General features: G+C 43.0%; 1 protein-coding gene across 11 annotated transcripts in view; it reads right to left on the bottom strand.

Annotated features, from left to right (window-relative positions):
* Positions 1–18,769, bottom strand: part of CHL1 (cell adhesion molecule L1 like) — a 109,182-nt gene that overhangs the window by 55,148 nt on the left and 35,265 nt on the right. The window contains exon 1 of one of the 11 annotated variants that reach the window (XM_048957352.1): positions 14,105–14,267. The exons of the other annotated variants lie outside the window; for them this stretch is intronic. The gene's annotated coding sequence lies outside the window, so the exon portion shown is untranslated. Of the gene's footprint in view, positions 1–14,104; positions 14,268–18,769 lie in introns of those variants that run through there. 11 annotated transcript variants of the gene reach the window in all.

Here is an 18,769-nt window from a genome sequence, read left to right as displayed (position 1 = left end):
GCTTTCTCATGATTCACCTTACAGTGAAGCAATACCTCCTGGAGGAGCCTCACCTTGATGCCCAGCTCCCAGCAGTGCTGGCCACAGCTCAGGGCTGGGTTTGCTTTAGAGTTCCCTGTGCTCAAAGCATGGTGACAACATGAACGGGAAAAAGGGTATAACTGCAAGCAAACTACCCATACAAACAGCAGTAAACAGCTATTGTTCCTAAAGGCAAACTAAGTGGAAGTTGAAACAAGTCTCTTTTCGCACCCTATATTCCTGTATCCTCCTCCATCTTGCTAGAAATTAAAGTACAACATCAATAAGCATCCATTTGGAAGGGAAAACTCTGCCTGAATTCTGTTAAGTTGCATGAAATTGGAAAGAGAATCTTAATGTTCAACATCAGCCTTGCAAAACTGTGGCCTTCATTACCCATTCTGCCCATAACGCAATATTCCTCAGAACAAGTGTGACTTCTGCTCACCAGCCTGTCTGCAGACATCGTGTACTAATCAATTACATGTGCATGGGGAAAAAGCGCTTTCCACGTTGTGTACGTGAAAACTGTGCCATACACTTTGCACAGAGCCTCTATATAGCACCACAGGTTGTCCTTTTTTCTTTAGAAAAAAATGAAGAAGTCACAAATTCTGTTGGTCACGTTGTTTTTCCATCTCATTTGTATGGCACACTTGGACAGATCCACCTCATTACTCTGCCGTCCTCGCCCGTAACTCACATCCCGTTACGCACCGTAGAAATGCTGATCAGAAAACAGCTCAGAAAGCTGCAGAGAAGAGTCACTTATTAAAAAGCCAAGCATTGCACGAGGCCTTTCATGCACTTCACTTTCCAATGCCTCTGACCTGTCTCCTGCCTCCTTCGTGCTCCCCTGCAGCTCTGAGCCTATGCACATCCCTGGAGCACAGGAAACCCCCGAGCTGAGCTGATGCTCTTATTTAGTCAGCAAATGCAGGAAAGGAACAAATCTTCCAGCTACTGCATTCTGCTTTATTCCACTCTGCAGAACAGTCAGTGGGGGCCTTCCTCATTAGATCCAGCTGGAGCTGCAGGTGACACACTGCTGCAGTAATACTTCCATAACCCACGGATACCCCACACTGCAAACAGGCACTAATGGCTGGTAAAGGCATTGCAATGGGAAACTGAAAACTGCTTTCGCAATTACAGCCCATGCCCTTTGAGCTTTTCCCTCCTCTCTCCTCCTTCTCTTTTTATTTAGCTGCAGTTATTTAAAGCCCAGATCTCTGTTTAAGCAGCTGCCACAACCAGGCAGCCCAAGCAGCTCTTCTAATTAAATATTTGCTGCTGTGCAAGTTTTCTCTCCCCTTCCTGCTGTCCTCCTGGACAACGTTTGCTCCTGCAGAGATAACAGGTCACCTGAGCACCCTCAGTCCCATGACTGAAGCATCCCAAACGATGCAACGCCTCCATGAAAATTAATTTTATGATAAGCACCTTGTCATTTGCTATCAAAGAGAGCCATCAATAATAAGGAAAAGAAATAAAACTTGCTTGGATTTAATAATCATTATTAAATTATGTCATTTACATAATTAGACTTCAGTAATAACTACTGACTATGGCATCTCTCTTCTGTGACATGGAAAATTGGCACAGTGCTTCACAAAGCGATAAAATGATTTTTTTCTTCTATTCCCTCTCTCATCTATAACTGCAAGCATTAAGTTGACCAGGTAAGTGATGCCAGACCACAACAGCTACTGAGGTCCACATACAGGATGGGAATGGAGATGGGTATCACAACGTGAAGAGAAGAATTGTTGAGAAATCTGAATTTCAAGTGGCTTTCTCAGACATTTGGAGTTCGTCCTTAGCCTGCAGAGCAGGATCCTGGGCACAGCCAGCTGCAGCAGCACCATGGGATGCTGTGTGCCCTCAGCCAGCAGCAGCACACAGTGGATTTCCCCTCCCACCTGCACTCCCAGCAGAGCATCTCACAAACTGCACAGGGTTGAACACACACCACCAGGGCTGAATTGCCTGGGGGGAAGGCAGCTGGTGGCAGGGGGGTCACACAGCAGAGCTGTCCTGACTCATCCCTACGTCGTCCATGCAGACTTGAAACAGCAGAGTCAACTTGGTGTGAACCCCGCATTCCTCTATCTGACACTACTTGACATCTGAAATAGAACAGGAAAAGGAATAATAATTAAATGCTTGTTGAGAGTGGATGTTTGCAGCTCTCTTGCATGCAGACATGAGAGCGGGTTGGAGCTGAAGGGGTGCAGCACTGTGGAACTGTACAGATCAACACAAGACTCGGATAATGAAAAGAAGATGGAGAGAGAGAGATTTGGGAAAGCAGGAAGCAGCAAGAAGAGTACATGAGGAAATTGGAGCAGACACCAACAAGCATGGTACAGCCATGTGGGGCCATGAAGCAGCTGCTATCAGATGTAGATGAGAGAGGGAACAGCTCCTAGGAGAGCACTGATGCTGTCAGAGCAGCGGGGATGCAGATGAGCTCAGGTTGGTGCTGGGCAGAGACAGACAGGGCAGGGAGAACGCATGCTGATGAAGCAGAATGCACTGGGGAGGGAATAAAAGCAGCACCAGGTCCCTGAGCACCAAGTGAGGAACGGGAGATGCTGTGGCGGTGACAGCAGCTGCAGTGATGGGAGAGCAGCATGGAAAGCACAGTGCCCATGGGGGGGATCGAGGGGGGGGGATCGAAACTGCTTGATCTCTTCCAGTGTCTCTACACAGTGCAAATTTATTGCAGAAATACTAATAGGAGCAAGCAAACTTCACCTGTATTTATTTATACACATAAAATACACACACACACACACAAGAACCAAGTGGTTCATTTGCATCAGTGCATGTGTACAGGAGGACTCTCATCTGCACCACACTGTGTGCTCTGAGGTCAGGAGAGATACGCCTGGCTGACATCACCTCCACAGGCATAAACCAACAAACAAACAAACCTGACCTTCTGTCTCTGTAGGAAACAAATTGAATTCTGCTTGTGTGCACCAAATCTCTTTCCCAGCCTTTCCAGTTAATGGAAGAGATTGGTAAAGCAAAGCAGTGCTGGGGTTAAAACCAGACAAGAAAACCTTGATGAAGTGGGGCATGGTATTACAGCGATATATATATATATGTATATGTATATATATATATATACATGGCTTTAAAAATGTTTCCAAATATCTGCAATTCAGTGCTTCCAGAGAGAAACAGAAAAAGGCAATGCCTGAAATGCCTCTCTTCTCTAATTCTTTCTCCAGTAAAGTGCAATCCACTGGCAGCAGGCAAATAAATGCAAACAAACAAAGAATTCTAAGGGACAGACTCTCATCTCCAACTGTTGGGCTGGAAGCCCCAAAGTGAAGACAAATGAGTTTCCTCCTTCAGAGCTAACGCCTTCTGCAGTTGCTAACCTTAAATAACATTTAAAGCAGTCTTGTGGGGCACCAGGACTACTGCTTTCACATTCAAAGAATCAGCGTGTTCCCTAAATACTTGAAGCTTGTATAATCCAGGACAAGTTTGGGCACCCCAGGTGTTTGGGAGTGGCTCTCTCTGGCTTCTCTGGGGCTGCAGCCAGGAGGACCCACCCAGACACAGCCTCTTATCTCCAGCTCCACTTCTCAGGGCAACAGAAAACACACAGAAAACAGCCAGACTGGCAGAGAGCCTGGCTGCTGTGTTTCTAGAGCTGAGGGATGCATAGACAGGACCAGTGCTTCAAGATATCCCTGTGCAAAGTAGGCTGGGTTTAACCCAAGCCCTTAACGTGCCAGCTCAGCGTTCCAAAAAAGCTGCAGGTGAAGCACACACGTGAAGCACTCAGCTCCAATGCTTGCACAATGGTTTCACCCTCACTCCAGAGCTGACTGTTGCAGTTTGCTGCTTTCAGCAGCTCTTCCACAGTGAATAGCCAGGAGTACATCTTTGCATTTCATCACCAGCACAGCACACCCCCTTTGCTCCAAGGCTTTGCAGAACTCAGGGTTGACCCCAAACCCATGACCCTAATGCCATCCTCAAAAGCCCTTGCAGTCCTCCACCAGAGATAGAGCTCCCTACAGTACCCAGGTCCCTCCATCCTCCTTGCATAAACTACTCCCAAACCACATAACAGCTTAAAATATCTGTCAGCTATGCTCCCTCCCTGCTGTTCTCCCCATGTCAATGCTGGGAGCACCACAATGCAGCAATAAGTTCTGGGAAATTAGCCCCCAGCTGGGGAATCAACAGCTACCGCAGTGGATGTCATCAGTGGGACATGGGATGGATGCTTGTAATTCTAAAGCATACATTTTATTTTATTATGCATTTATTCTCATCTGTACTTCTTGAACCAATATTTTGCTTCCTAATAGTTGCATTTTATAGCCAAGACAGAACTTCATGAGGTACAAACTTCTGCAGTATAAAGTCAAGCTCTGCAGTAAAGTCAAGCAAACACTTGTAGCAATTACATGCCCAGGAGATTTCATAACATCACAGAATTAACAAGCTGTCAGTTAATGATATATCACTCCATCTGCAATGGCTCCATCTCCAGAGAGGAACCCCACTCCATCTGCAATGACAATGACACAGCACAGTGGGGCAGTTATCACACACCAATATGAGATTCCACCTTATCTCAAAACATTTCTTTCTGAAGTATTCAAGTGCAATTTGCTTCCATTTTCTCTCCGAGGCGGCAGTTTTTTTGCACAGCCTCTGGATTGGGAGGTTCTGCTGAACAGTAACAATCTCAATGAGTAACAAGAGGCAGTTTTCTTACCTCTTGTGTCTGGCCCTTGAAATCACTGCCACTTTTCTTTCACTACAGAGCAACTGTTTCAAAGGACCAGCCCCATGCAAAGGTGAGGGATGGTGTCTTAACTCAAAATGGGTGTCGGTGAGGGTAAAGGTGAGAAGAGCTGCTCCAGCTGCAGATGTGTTACTGAAGCCACGGCTCTGCAGAGCTCATTATGCACGCTGATAATTATTGTGATTAAGAACAATGCAAGAGCTACCGCCTCCACTATTGAAAACTTAATGATTGAGAAAAGCTCAAAAGATTTCAAGGAAAAGCACAGGTTTTTTTAATTATTGTTTTTAAATATTATTTTCCAGGCTTCTCAGCAAGGCCAAAAGTTACCAAAGCGATTACAAGCAATCCATACAAGGGGGTATTTGAGCTCTGCAATGAACTGCCCGAGAAGCTGCTGCCTTCAGCTCAGAGGTGAGTAACCTTTCCTGTTTGCTGAAGGGATTTCCTGCAAAATCTGCCTTGTTGGTCTGCCACTGAGAAGCACAGGAAGCATACAGAGGTGGGCAGCCTGGAGCAGCACCCAGCTCCTTCTTTATTTCATTCTGCTGACAAATCCGAAGCTGACTGAAATCCTGCAGGGTGCATGGGCAATGCACTGGAACTGTATCTCTGCACAGAGCTGACCTTATCATTTGTGTATTGGTTTCTTCCAGCAAATGAAGAATTTATACATGCAGACCTTAATGCCACAACTGTCTGACAAAAGATGTAAAAACAATCTGTATTGTTACAGAGTCTATTAATATGTATTAAAAGTCGCACTGCAGCTGACAGAAGACATTACTGTACACAGCATAAAAAATATGACTATTATATTTAAAATTTTCTACTAATCATGCATCGCTGATTTTCTCAGAGTTTATAATTTAAACCTTTAACTGTTTTCCAGCAACATCATCAAGTCAAGATTTCTGATGGATGGGGAGCCAAGAAAACTCATTACAGTAACAAAATATAAAAAGGAAATAGGAACCCTGCACTGAAAAAAAAAAAATTAAAAAAAAAAGAATAAAAATAGAATTTTTTGAAAAAAAAAAGTGAGAAATAGCATGCACCTGCTTCCCCCACTGCTTCATATTCTATTGGTCATAATGCTAGCACAGCACACAGCACAAATCCATGCAAAAGGGCACTGATGCCCAGCAGACAGACGGCCACAACAGGCAATGCACTGCAGAACACACAGACTGGAGGTGACTTCTGTGTCCATGGTGGGGCTGATATCCTGGGCAATCAGACATCAGCTCCAATCCACCAGCACAGCTCTGCCTTCTGCAAAAGGCAGGAAACAGCCCCCAGTTCCTGTTTCACTCATGGTTTTAAGCCCTTTACTCAGCTCAGCTTATTTATAATCACACTACTCGAGAGCCCAAACCCTGAGAGCCCCGGAAGCCCAGTGCAGGAGCAGAGATCCCAATTCCCTCCAGAAACAGCTCTCTCCAGGGGAGGAAGCCCTTCAGGCATTGGGATAAGGTTGAGATCAGGATTTCAAGGGATTCGTATACTCTATTCACATTAATATCATACCCAATCTCAAGCAGTAATTTGAAAATCCCAGAGAGGGTTTTTGGTTTTATCTTCTTGGTTTGTGTACTCTCCCCATGCAGTGAGGAAGCAGATCCACTTACTAAAGCATTTATTAAACTTGCCAAGCTGTCTTCCTCCCCTCTCCCCCCCCCCCTCCCCCCCCCACACACACCTCTGAGCTACCTCGTGTGAATGTTAATCAGCACCATTACGTGGCACATCCTCTATGAAATGCTCACTGCAGCTCCCACACTGCCCCCAAAAACAAAATTAATAACCACTCAGGACAGAAAGTTAAGAACAACAATCTAAAACTGTAAGATATTTTATAAACATTTATTTTTCCAGAGATTCCTATCCTTTTCCCCCCGGTCACATCACTCATTTCCAAACTCCTCACGTAGTTGCCTTCAAAACAATCCTAAGGGAGCAGGCAGAGTTCTTCCCCTGTTGTGTAGATGCTGAGGCACAGGGGAGATATTTTTTATGATCAAACACGGCACAAAGATTTCAGATAAGCGGACTATCTGAAGCCATTCTGTGTATGTGCAATCTCCTGGAGCTCCACATCACCTCAGGCACACGTGTGTAGGTAGATATGAATATATGCAGCTACACATGCAGAAACATGAAGAAGAGGACAAAGTTACAGCAGCAAACCCTTTCAGCTCACTTGTCATCACCAGTAAGATTCGATTTCCAAAGCAGTGAGGCACAAGCATCCCAGTGCATCTCTACTCATCTCTACCCCCCTGCAATCAGCTGTATTTCTGAGGCCAGATGACACCACTCAACACAAGGACAGTTGGAGTGGTTGAGTCGGAAGAGCTCTCACAAACATCTCTCCTGAAACACAGGTCATGGCATGCTGAGATGGGAGCACTGCTCTTACTGAAATCACACCACTTCCTTCAGCAGCCTTCTCCAAATGAAACCTTCCTAGGAAAATCAATATACTGCTGTTGAGTTTCAATTTTCTCTTCTCTCCCAGACCTCCCTATGATTAGCAGTGCCTTCTGCAACACCAGCACAGAGCTTTTAAACTGCTCATTTCTCTCCTTTCTGTCACGCTGTGATTAATCTGCCACCTCTTTCAATTATCTCAACAAGACCTTCTAGGAGGACTTGCTTCCTGGTCTGTAGATGCTTCTGAATTTAACATAGAAGATTAAGTAAATGATACAAGTAATTAAGAGATTCCATTAATCTAATTATCATTTACATCTAATTGTTCATATTATTCATTCAAATCTTGATTTTTTTTTATTCCATGCTACTCAATTAACATTTTTACCACATAAACCCATTACAAACCCAAGATAGGAACAACTAGGAAGCTTTTCTAGGAACTCTCCTCTCTGGTGTTCCCACGTGTGCCTCTCTGTAATTTTAGAGCAAACCAGCTTGAAGAGCAGTCACTGACATCACTGCCCCAGGAGCAATCTACTGCAATGCCAGCTCACTGCTCCTCTCCTGGTCTCCCTTTCAGCCCCAGTGCCTGGCTGGCACTGAGTCACACCTTGCACAAAGGCAATCTCAACTCCAGATGACGGAGCTCTGGAGGTCAGAGCATTTACACAGTAGCATTGTGGGTTTTGCAAACAGCACACATTTGGAACGTGAGTCACAGCAAATAATGCACTAGTTGCAGAAAAACTTGGACAGTATCAAACAAGTGGCAGGAAGCAGAAGAATTTGAATGCAAGCAAAAGCCTGGAAGTCTCTGGATGCTCTCATGAGTCTCATCCTGTTTTCAAGACAGAAGTGTTTTCACTGCTTGAATCTTGGAGGTTAGAACAGTCTGGAAAATTAATGCACTTGTAAGCAGACTATTAAATAAGATGCTTCCTTCTCATTTATCCATTATTCCAAGGTTACTTTGAGTAGCTTTGTGCCCTCGGTGACCATGTACCAACTATACTCCCAAAGTGGTTCAAGTGTTACTGCATTCAGCCAACCCAACGTGCCATTTTCTACTCGGACCACTTCAGAACACTCAGGTTAGTTCAGCCAAAGCCTTTCAGATCTTTCCTGTATCTGTACAGTGTCTCTCTCTTTGGCAATAACCATTCTCACCTGCAATGCTCAGGTGACTGGGACAGCTCACTTGCATCTCACCCATCCTGACACCTCTCACAGCCCCCCTGCATGGGGCACTCCTTGAACAGAGCCATTCCCAAAGCACTGGAATTAAGCCACTCCAAAAATAAAAATAAATACATCCCAAAGGAACTGATTTAATGGCAGATAGAAAACATTTCTCCCTGCACGTTTGTAAAAATGCAGGTAACACACAGGGAATGCTTTCCACATCTTTTGAGTCACAAAACACAACCCGGTGTTGGGTTAAAGACATCCATTACATCAAGAGGTAGACTCAGACTTATCACTAGTGTGCCTCCAGATAGAGAGGTGATACTGTGATTAATTTCAATCCATCAGAATAATGTTTAATTATTAACAACATTCATCCCCCAGCTCACTTGAATTATTAATACTTGATTATCTATTAATTGATTGTATTATTTTTTCATCAAGTGCTGGAGTTTCTCTCTATAACTATTTCTGCTCCAGCTCTTTCACCACCCTGAAATCACCATAGCCCTACTAAGGGCAGTGAACTCATCAAGTAGTGAGAAATTAGCAATTGTATCTCATCTGCGTCAGAAACTGGGCTTGTGAGAAAGTCCACCCGTATGAAAAGAAAAAACCTTTCATTCCAAGGCTATTATCAGTAGTGACAGCTTAATTTTCATACACTGTGCCCTTCAGTGTACCACTGCATACAGACAAACTTCAGGCCAGCAGAGAAAAGCAATCATCTTCTAAAGGCCAACATCTGCTGTGTTGCAGCTCACAGTACAATTTGCTCCTCTTGGCAGTGAAATATTTAAATGTACAGAAAGCAAAAGGTGCAGTTTTTTTCCAAGGGAGATCAGTACAGAATTCTCTCTAACCTGGATATGAGAAACTTCATACTTGAATATACCCAGATGCAATATAGCATAAAACCATAAGATCATAGTGTGCATATCATAGCATCAGGGAAACCAACTGCATTAAGGTTATTAAAATGAAACTTGTCTTCTGATCATTGCATTCAGCAGTGCACAGGAGATGGACCAAAGAGGGCAATGAGGACTCCCATGGCATTAAGGGTAGTAGTGGGAGGGCAGCATGGAAACATGCTGCAAACACGCATATAGCATTCTCATACAGCTTCCAAAACAAAAATACACGTTATTAATCAAATCTGAATGAGAGAATTTAGGATGAAAAGTTGCATGAAAATTGGCTTTCAAGGATGAAGGACTGAGAGATTCATCCAGACACACAGTGACACGTTGCACAACCAGAAACCACGAGGGAATGAAACGGACCAGAAACAACACTTGGATGACCTTTGTGCTCAAGCTGAAGAGAGTGATGAGCAATGAGGAGATTATTATTTTTTACATACAGCATATTAAAAGCTTACTGACATGCAATTCATAGAAATAATGAATATTTAAATTTAGCTCATATTAAAAAATCTTATTAAATGTTTTATTTTGCCATCCCTAATGAAACAAACAAAAAAAAAAAGAGCAGCGATTCCTAATGATATACGTGGCACACAAGCAAGATTGATGGACGTAATGGATAATGCTGGACCAGATGCACACATGGACCAGAGCTCTTCCTGCACTCAAATAAATGCTTATGGATGTGGAGTGTTACCTCAGAAAATCTTGGTGTGGGTTACAAGTCTCAAATATTTCCTTGTCAGTGCAGTCCTTTGCTTTCCTGGAATATTCTGCTGCTTTTAATTAAGGAGATGGATCAGAGGGAATTTGGTCCCCAACTTCAACAGACTTCTCATGGGACCTTAAGAGCCTACTAAAACTTCTTGTGTCCATCTTCTCTATTCATTCTTTCAGTGGCAACAGTGGAAAAAAAAAAAAACAAGCAATTCTTTCCTCCTGCTTACCCACAAAGTCTTTCTAATAGGCAAAGATCACATTTATGTTGCTGATATTTCTCAGTGACCAACTCAATTGGTGTCTCGTGAGCCTCAAGTAAAACACCATTAGGAAAACCTGGAAACTGACTGCTCACCCTTGCAGGTCTGCACTAGGTTCACCCTGCAGAGGCAACAGTCCAGGGCCACATGCATAGGGAAGCCTGGAGATAAATCCAAGTTTCTGATACTGAGAATTTTAGTAAGTTGGGTTCAGCCAATAGTTCTCCTGCAGAGCAATTCCCTGCCATGCTTCAGTCATTTATTACATGGCAGGACGTGCGTGCTGATCTATTTTGCATATACTATTACTCACCAAGAGCATTTAGTACCAAGGCCCTCTGGAGAGCCCATTATGGAGGATTATGGACTAAACTGGCCAAAGATGTCCCTGGAGAACACGACTGCTTTGGTGCAGGAGAGAGAAACAACTGCTGCTGGGGCTAAAGATAAAGGAGTCAGGGAGGGACAGTGTAAGAGTTAAAGCTTTCTGCATTGAATTCTCTAATGACTGCATCAGTGACTAATCCCTAATAAACTAAATTATTTGCAATAACATACTTCTGACTCAACATTTGCTATAGCCAGATGTATAGGATATTCTGAAGCATTTCTTATAAATCTGGTTCAATTTCATCTCCTATTGCTAAAAACTTCTTTTATTTTTTTTGCTTAGAAATAGCTTGCATTACATCAGTAGCCTAATTAACACATCATGCTTATTATTTGAGCTCGGTATTACAATAATCAATTCCAAAAAAAACTTCCACGGGACCCCAGTATGTGCCATGTACCCCTGGTTTGCAATGGATTTGTTTCCATTATCATATATGCACCTTTAGGGTAAATTAGGGAAGAAAAATAAAGACATTTTCTCTACAAATGGAGTGTTTGTTTCTTCTTCATCTTCTCATGCCTTTTTCATTTCCACTTTATACCTCTGAGGCACAAAAACTCAGAGCAATTCTCAAACACGAAGTGTATTTAATCAAAATTAGCTCTATGACCAATCTGATAACAAATCACTGGAATGTAAGTATTCACACTTTCCAAATGCAGCATGATTGTAATTACATAGCTAAAAGTTGTAATGTGGTAGTGTTAACTTATGCTTCAGAACAGATTTTTCTACTATTCTACACATAGAACACACCTGATACTTTTATATGTGATCGCTTTGTCTGGCCTTTGGCTAGAAATCGAAGTCAATTCTTTCAAACCACTTTTTTCCTTTCTAACAGACCCAAATAGGAAAATTGAAGAGTACTTTCTAGTTAGAAAGCCTTTGAATGCAAGCAAAATAAATAAGCCTTGCATTCACTCCTTTTCTGGAAATGCCATCTTGGTTCGTACTGCAGAGATCACCCTTAAGAGGTTTGTAACTTCAACTGGGAAACTTCTTCTATACCAAAAAGCATAAGATACAGCAATTTGTTATTATTTTCCTCAACCATTCCAGCAGCAATTGAGAAAGAAGACTGTGGCTGGAAACAGGTCTTTCTTATGCTTCTGAGGACTCTGGTAGAGCTGGGTAAAATAAATATATTCTGATCTTACGTCTGAATTAAAGATGAAATAAAATCACCTTTCTGAGGTCCAGGAGCACTCTTTAAACCCTTCCCTCTGGGAAGAGCATTGGCCATCAGTTTATCCTCCTTTCACAGAAGCAACTGTAGAAATGAGGCTGAGCATTCCACACCACAGATGTGATTGCTTGAATGCACACAAGCTCTTTCTGCCCTCAACCAACACAAGAAATTGCCTTTTGCTTTACATAGCAGCCAGCAACTGTGTTTGCATCCTGGAGAAAGAACAAGAAAATCCCACATTTCCCTCTGTAAGCACAGATTTAATTGACTCTGTGTACAGTTCACGGTGAGGGGGCTGAAACCCATGGATTCAGTCACTGTTACCAACAAATATGATGTTTTAAATTATTATTTATTTCTTACAAATGCAAAAGCCAGTCACTCTATCAAGGAGGCTTAAAACTTACTTTCTGCATTCAGCAGTGCAAAAAATCCTAAACACATCAATGCTTGTGGAAAATAAGGTGAATCCTCTTAGAAAAAAAATCAACTTGTAGTCACTGAATTTCTCTCTTGTCTTTTGGGGACACTTGCTTCCAATAGGCCTGACTCAGTCTTCTGCAGATAAATGAAGAGAAGCTACTGATCTAATGGCACAGAAATATCTCTGCTAACATGAAAACCTACATATGCCAGCATGGGGCATTTCAAAGATAATTTTATCCTACTGCATCTTGTTATCCAAATGGAGAAATGTCAGCATCGTATTAAGCTGATAGGAAAGCTGAAAGACTCATTAAGCCACATTTATAGTATGAGAACATGCAAAGTGGAATATTTTCCAGGATCATTAAAACAAGACTTAATTACAGAATTCAGGTTTATCCGTGTCACCCAATGTCACAATACTTCGAGATGGATGAGGGGAAAAGGCAAAAAACCCTCAGCAGCCACATTTAGCACCACAGCAGTACCTGCATTATTCATCATCACTCGTGCAATGACAGATCCTAAATAATTATTATTACTCACATTAATTAAGTTACGCAATTCTCCCACCTAGAAGAGGATTTGTAAAGAAATGCACACTAATAACACGTCGGTCACAGGCTCTGCCCAACAGTGCCATGTGTGCCAGTTGCACACAGCTCCAGCTTCCACAAACCATAGAACATATGGGTTTTAACTGAGAGTTTTACTGTACTTGGACATTTTTTTTTCCTTTTGTACAATTTTTTCCTGCTAATTTTCCTTCAGCTGTTGTAGACATGAAAATTTGCTCACATCTTACCAAGACTGATTTCTGTTTAATCTCATGTTACAAGCCCTGAAGCATTCCTCAATTTCCAAAGGAAAGAATTTACCCGAGGCAAAATTATTATTCTTGTATTTTGTAAAAGAAAATGTTGGTTTACTGCTGCAAAACACACACCTGTGGAACACACAGACATACCTGAGTGAAAGGTCTGGATTTCAGCGTGGGAGATGGACAAGAATGCAAATCACCTTGCCAGAAAGCAAAGGAATCAATGCTTACAGATAGCATCGATCCTGTTGCTGCAAATAGAACATTCCCCTTTCTTTTCCCCAATCTCAGGGCATTATACAGATTGTAAAATGCCACAGCATTTTTTAACAATATGATGGGTGGTTTTGTACCTGCATCTCAGACCACGCAACCAAAAAGCTCTGGTTATTGTAGAACAAACACAGGTCTACCAGCTATGCACTGCCTGAACTTCTGCCACTTGCACTCTGCTCTGTTGGTGCTTTGAGTTATGAAGGGCACCATGCACAGGAGTGCACTGGGAGTCCCCCACTGGCAGAGGTACAGCAAGAAGAGACAGAATAGCAGGTTTATTGAGAAATAAAAAATCTGGGCTAAACATTTGAGAATACAGGAAGAAAATATCTGATCTTATAACCAAGGTGTGCAGTAAAAACAAGGCTGTGTCACACAAAGCAGCAAACAGATTATACAGAAAAACAGCACATGGAAATTCATGCCTTGATATGAAATAGTGACTGCAGTCCATTCATTGATGGACCACAAACATCTCAGCAAAACGGGCTCACAAATCTTCGTGTTTCCTAAGCTCTGCCCCATGCACTATCAGTGGCACCTTGGGACAAGAAAACCATATTCCACATAAGCTCCTTTCTGGTGACCCAAGCAACCAACCAGCTGTCAGCAGGCAAAACCTGCTTCAGATCTGCTTTTAATAAAGTGAAATCTCAAACCTTGTAGTGATGAGTGTCCATGTTCCTCTTCCTGTTTGGGACGGCCACACAAGGCTGATGACTGCTGCCTTTCTCCTGCCTTGCCCTGAGCTGCTGCAGCAGCACTGGCTTTACAACACAGGGGAGCTGCTACAAGAAATCACTGCTGTTTCAGAGAATTTAATCTGAAGTGCTCCACAGATGCAATGAATGGCCATTTGAGTAGTGAGTCATCCTTCCTCAGATCCTTTTACGGAACTTGACTGGTGTATTTTAAAGGCGTGTTTCTTAATACTTAGTTTTGCAATTTTCAGGGTGATGCATTCAGGAGTTGGGAATATGGATCACATGGCAGCAGAGCCACATTTGTCAGTGGAAAGTATTCAGCCCTATATTTCCTTGTATATGGTACTTGCAAAACCTAATCTTTAGGATATTTGGCTTTGTCCTCCCACCTGCTATTCAGTGAGCTCCTAGAAGTCAACTGAACTCAAATAAATATTTTAAATTCCATTCTGCCTCATAGCTGAGTAAGTTATATTTTCAAGTTTTTAACATGTATTCCAAAATTCAGCTTATTTCTGTCTTTGAACGTCATGGCAATCTCAAGGTATTCTTTCTGCTTTCCATAGAAAATAGCTACATCTGCACTCACTTCGCAGGAGAGCCTCTAGTACAGTCTGCCTCAGACTGGGACAGTTGGCCCAATAATCCAGCCCTGCTTCCTACTTAATTAGCTAAAACTCCCCTGGTGCTATCACTTCCAACAGGTACCTGCCAGACTTGCTGGCTGCTAGCACAGCTTTCGCAGGACCAGTGTGAAATGACTTTCTAGCACACATTTACCCACACAGAATATCCAGGCTGTAAATCTGCATTACAGAGACAACCAAGTTCCTTCCAGGGAGATCTCAGGATTCACCAGAACACTCTCTACCAATTCATGAGTATGGCACCTTCTCCTTTTAATTGAGTTTTCACTCAGTAAATTATTTTAGATTATTCTACGTTCTCCAGTGGATGTCAGGCTGCACCTGCCTGTGGCACACCAACAAATTGCAGGCACTGAGCAGCCGGCTCAATAATACCTGCCAATATTTCTAGGCCTTTTTTCGAATGGAAAACTGAGACGAGCTGCAGATGGGTGAAAAGCACTGGACTTTAAGGTGGGAAAAAGCAACAAGCAAATCACAGATATCCAACAATCTGTCTGACACCAAGCACTGGAAATAGGAAAAACAGAGCTATAATCTCCCATCAAAAACAAGTCAGTGATGTTATCTAACCAATCCATTAGTAGATAACATTTATTATTTCTAGCACATACATATGATGTATACATATGATCTGTGAAGGACAACTCCCACAAAGAAGCTGAATCAATTGCATTAATAACTTCGGGTTGAAAACCATTATTCTCTGCAGGTCTACCAACCTACAGTAAAACACTCAACTTCATGCAGAAAAATATCCCAAAGAAATCCAATTCCTTCAACCTTTCATTTAGAATACCATTCCCCCCAGGTTTCTCCTCGGCTGACAGCACTGTGCTGGCTTCCTGCCCCATGGCAACATCACCTCCCAGTGAGGCTCAGAGCACAGCTGTGGGATCCTGTGCTGCACTTCCCTTCAGACACAGCTCTCTGAAATGACAGATCCCTCCTTCTGGAAGTGTGAGAATGACTTGGAACACAAAACAGAGTGAAGAGAGACCGAAGCTCAAGTTAATCCTTGCACTAAAGCAACCTTTTCTCACTGATTTTTAATACTTCACACAAGAGGGAAAAATAAAGTTTTGGGCCTGAGCATCGCCAGCAAACCACAGGGAGCCCAAAGGCTGCAGCTCAAAAGGAGAACTTCAAAAAACATGTCAAAAGCATTACCAGTTTAGAGGGAGACGAAAGGCCATGTTTGCATTCAATGCCAATTTGCTGAGGAAAGCATTTAATAATGAGTGGCATCAGGAGCTGGCTGCAGTTATTCTCAGCTGCGGAGCAAGCAGCAAACAAGTTCTGCATGCACTTTCTTGTGCCTGCCCCAGTACCTTCACAATGCCCACAGTGGGATAACACCACTGCATAGAACATTATGGGATACATGGCCTTGGCAATGGGTGCTGGATACATCCCCACCAACGTGCCCCCAGAGTCATCAGTGCCCACACTGCATCCCCTACTGGGCATCACCCATGGATAAAGCCCATGGTGTAAAGCCATCAGAGAGGAACAAAAGTCCTGTGTCATGAGCAGGGTTTGGGCCAAAACAAATACATAAATATTTAAAAAAAAACAAACAAACAAACAAAAAACTTTTAGGGGATAAAGGTTGCAACACTGGAATAGATTGGTTTGATCAGATTTTTTTTTTTTTTTTTTTGGCAGAGGAAAAAGTACCATTTTCTAGAACAGCTTGTCGAGGAAATGAGGTTTTTACACTTTTGCAGTCTCTCCCATCTATCCAAACCCATCAGTCACTGGCATAGGGGGAATTTTCAAAGGAAAAATCTCAAACTAGCACCTCTACTGAGAAAAAGTACATTGGAAATGCTGTTTGAGAGTAGCTGAATGGCAAATCCCAATATAGACACTGGCAAGGCAGACAGCCTGAATGTAATCTAGGCTGAGAGTAACCCAGCATTATCTGCTGTCAGCTAGAGAAGACAGAAATTGCCTGAACTCTGCCTCATACGAGATGCAAGTCAGTAGAAAACCAAGGTTTTAGGTTCAGAGGTTACAGGATGCCTTGTTTTGTTAGAAAAAGCTCAGTTTTAAGTCACCTGGAGAGAATTACTCTCCCTGTAACTTTGGGTTGCATGGGTATTACCAACTTTTTTTTTTTTTTTTTACCTAAAACTGTTTTGTGGAGAGATCAACTGAAGTTGGTTACTGAAAACAACCATGCTGTAGGTACAGAGCAGGCCAACAGACAATCAGGATCTCTTCCATCATTAACTGACAGGATTTCTACCCTCCTTAGGTCTTTTGAAGACAAATAAGCATTTACTGTAGGTATGAAACATCCTTCAAAAGGTTTATTCCCCCCCAGCAAGTAGTTTGTCCAGAACCACCACGCAGCAACAAAGACTCACTCAAATTCAAAACTAAATCATTAATCAGAAAGCAGTTGCTGGGAAAGCGGCTCCTGCCTACTCTAAGAGGTTTCATAGCCATCCCATCTGCAGCCTGCCATTTGTTCGTTAATTTCCAAATGACAGATTATGAGCACAGACAGTGTCCCTTTGTTCCACACGCAGTGCGTTGGGAACAACACGGGGTTCCCTATTAGCAGCCATCCCTCACCCTGTGCTCTCATCCCATCGGACGGCAGGACCTGCCATGACCTCCAGCTGATGCAACACCACAACAAGTGTTTATGCTGCAGCACTCTCTCCTGAGCTGTGGGAACACGTGAAACCCCCTGCAGCAGCAGCAGCCCCAGCAGCCCTCCTCTGGTATTTGTCTGGGCTCTGAGTCCCATCAGATGAAGGAGGATCCCGAGCATCTGGCAGGTGTCTGCGTGTGCCATGCAGCAGATTACAGAAAGCAACCCTTCAGAAAAAGCATGCCTATTAAATCCAGAGGAGCGAGGACAGTACCTGAGTTCTTGGATTTAATGAGCCAGCATCACTTAGGGCTCACTCCTAGCAAATGTATAAGAAAATAATTTCCTTGTAATGAACTCATGTGGCAATTGGCTTTGCCCTTTCTGCTTGCTAATAATAATAAATTTTATCCAAATTACTTTGGGCAGCAGGTAGATTGAATACTCTAAGCCCTGAATGCAAGGGCAAAACAGCAACTACAGTCAAGTAAAAAAAAGTACATCAGGCCATGTTTAACTTTGTCTGTTTTTCCCTTTTGTTTTTAACCACACTCTGATTCAACCAAGGATTTTCTGTCATAACACAGAACGCTCACCTTGGCAGGGAGGTGCTTAGAAAGAAATGACTTCTTTGCCCCAACCAGGCAGCAGTGAATAAATATGCAGAGTGAGATATCTTGAGGAGATATCTGCTCTGTGGTAATGCTGCTGCTGCACAGCCAAGGAAGACAGCACAGCCACATAAACAGATTAGCGGGCACCAGCTGTCAGCACAATTGAACAACAATCTATCTTATAGATCCATAGGAATAATTTCCACTGCAACAATTTTCGAGTTAGCATGACAGGACGGGTTTTGAGGAGCTATCTCAATAGCACAGCAGCATCTGAAGAAAATTCCAAAGTAATCTGCCACATTTCTGTCAAGACACATTCAGGACTAAGTGTCATTCTGTTACACATCAGATCTGAGGAAATGGAGTTGCAACCACTTCCAAGGTTAAGCTTTAACAAGCAGTTGATTTGGCTGGCTCAGGCATCATTCTGTAAGTCTGCTTGGTGTGCACAGAGACCAGGAATTACAAGGGTATGAACTGAGCATCCTTACCACACAGTACAGGTGGCTGAGGAGAGGCAAGCTGCTGTCCATGCATCCAAACCTTCACTTGAGCAGACAATTCCCCATTACCACCCTAAGCACTTTGCAAAGGGCATTGGATTTGGGAAGAAAAACCCAGGGCTGAGCCTAACATGAGCTGGCACCTCACCACTGCCCATGTCAGCTTGAGGCAGTGCCCACGTGGGGATTGTTCTTTTCTAGAGAAACATCACTCCGGTTAACGCCATCAAGGCTGGAGCAGGGTG

Source organism: Lagopus muta, chromosome 11 (genome assembly GCF_023343835.1).
Source record: "Lagopus muta isolate bLagMut1 chromosome 11, bLagMut1 primary, whole genome shotgun sequence".
Taxonomy (NCBI): domain Eukaryota; kingdom Metazoa; phylum Chordata; class Aves; order Galliformes; family Phasianidae; genus Lagopus; species Lagopus muta.
This window is presented reverse-complemented; position numbering and strand designations above follow the sequence as displayed.